A 2,500-nucleotide genomic window follows, 5' to 3' on the forward strand; every position below is an offset into this window, starting at 1 on the left:
TCCTATGTATGAGGGTAGTGATAAACCACCCCCCATTCGTTTTTGGGTAAGAGGGAATTTTTCGCCGCCCTTTAAGTGTTTTTGGTAAAGCCTTGACCTTGCCTTTCCCCTTATTTTAAATGACAAAAGCTGCACCATTTTTTTTAAAATCACTTTTGAATGCGGCGATCTTTTTTGTTTGATAGAATTGAAGACTTATGCAGTTATGTGGTAGCGTTTTTTCATGTTATTTTGCTCTAAGCTATTTGTTGTATGTAAAAGGCAAGGTACTGTTGTTAACAAATTCCCGTTGTGCTAGAGCAATATGTCGGCAATATTAATGACCATCGTCAGGGAAACTTTTTCTTTTATTTTGTTTTCTTTATTTTGATAGATTTGTCTCTTTCCCTCCACAAATTTCCTTCGTTTTAGAGTAAGGCTGGATAGGGAAAATTGAGGAAAAAAAAACGCAAAAATGCCTCTCTCTCCTCTCTCCCCCTTTTCCTCTCTCCCCCTCTCTCTCTCTTCTCTTCTCCCCATCCCCCTCTCTCTCTCTTCTCTCCTCCCCTCTCTCTCTCTCTTTCTCTCTCTCTCTCTCTCTCTCGTTCTAGCTGTCTCTCGCTCTCTCTCTTTTTCCTTTGGCCAGCGCTGTTTTGCAATACCGAGATCGTATCTGTTTGCACGTGCATGAGAGTGGGGCCTCGCAACCTCACGTCACAATATTATCACAATAGGACATGAACGTCAATCACAGCACCATTGCATCTGAAACATTTTCTACAAAAAAAAAAAAAAAAACATAACCATTCTCTGCGTTTGGAATGATGGCACTGTTTATATTTTACTTCATTTGTATTTACTTTTTTATTCATTTGTGTATTAAATCAAAAACAAAAATACGTCTCGCTCATGTTTCCGGGTCAGGCAGTAGGCTCAATAGATAATAATCTTAACCCTTTGACTGCGTGTGGTGACTATGATTTTAATATTTCACATTTTATTTTAAGCTCTTTAAATCTAAGTAAGTTTCATTTTTTCCCCGGAAAATTTGTGGGTTTCGTTGTATAACCATAACCCCTTGACCTTTTAAAATCTTTGGTTGCTTCTTTTATTTCGTTGTGCATTCGTTACATTTTCTTTTTTTATTGCATCTTCTTCATCCTCCTTACATTTTTCTCTGCAGTTATTATAATTACTGCGATTTCTTCACCTAGTTCTCGTAATTCAAAATTATTAATTCATAGTCGACTGTAGTTTACGGCTTTGAGAGAGAGAGAGAGAGAGAGAGAGAGAGAGAGAAGAGAAGAGAGAGGAGGAGAAGAGGAGAGAGAGAGAGAGAGAGAGAGAGAAAGAAAAAAAAAAAAAAAAACTTTTTATGTTCCCGGGCAATGGGTCTGTAAGCCATCCAGTCTGCGCTGCCCCGATCTGCTGCCTATCAAAAATGAGAGATGGTAGATGATTAAAAATACGCCTCACAAAAGCATCTCGTTCTCAAAAATATTCGGTTTCCAGGCATCCTAGTAATTTTGCAAGATGTTTTAGTAAACTGTGGGTATATATAATTACTCTGGATGAAAAAGTAGACATGAAAGTATAATGTTTTCACATATTTAAAAAGATACTGCTATAGTTTCACATGAAACCGTTTCTCTTAATTATTTTTTACGGTAACATGGAAAATTTTTTCTATTTTTTCCCCAAAAGAAATATATGATAACGTTCAACTGCACTTTCATTTTCACTTCTATCATTAAATCATCTATCTGTCTATCTATCTATCTTTATCAATCTATTTTATTCTGACGCTACAAGAATTTCAATGAAAACCAGGCCGCGGGCGAGGGTTGAACGTTCTAGAGTTTAAAGGGAAGCAGGGGGTTGTACCAAAAACCTTCTTATGAAAAGGAAAATTTTTAGTAAAAGAATCTCATATAATAGCCCATTTCTGAATTCCAGCCATGGTTTGAGGAGAAATATGTGTAAAATGCACGAAGAATGGAGGAAAGATAGAGACGTTTGTTGATTTAAAAAAAGAAAAAGAAAAAAAAAAACGAACAAATGAAACCGATCACTCGACCTTCATTCATTCCATGACGTCATAGTCATGTGAATCGGTGCCTAAAACATTTACAATCTTTCATAACGAGCGTAAAGTAAATACACCAGCTTCAGAATTACGAAAAAAAAAAAATAATCCGAAACACATGTGGAGTGAATCTAAAGGGGTATAGACTAAAAATAGCGAACAGATGTAAAGTTGATAATTTGCGCGTGAGAGTTCCAGGCAGCGTTGGAGTGTCGTCGCTTGCCTCTTATCCTCAGGCTCCCTCGCTCTCCTCCTCCTCCTCCTCCTCGGCCCATTTCCCTCGCCTCTTCCTCTTGTATTCGTCAGCTTCTTCTTCCTCTTTTTTTTTTTTTAATAGTTTGGCTTCATTGCGGTCTTCTAATTCTTTTTCGGCAATTTTTTTTTATGTATTTTTTTTTTTTCTTTCTTTTTTTTTCTTTCTTTCTTTTTTTCTTT

Source organism: Penaeus monodon, chromosome 1 (assembly GCF_015228065.2).
Source record: "Penaeus monodon isolate SGIC_2016 chromosome 1, NSTDA_Pmon_1, whole genome shotgun sequence".
Classification (NCBI taxonomy): domain Eukaryota; kingdom Metazoa; phylum Arthropoda; class Malacostraca; order Decapoda; family Penaeidae; genus Penaeus; species Penaeus monodon.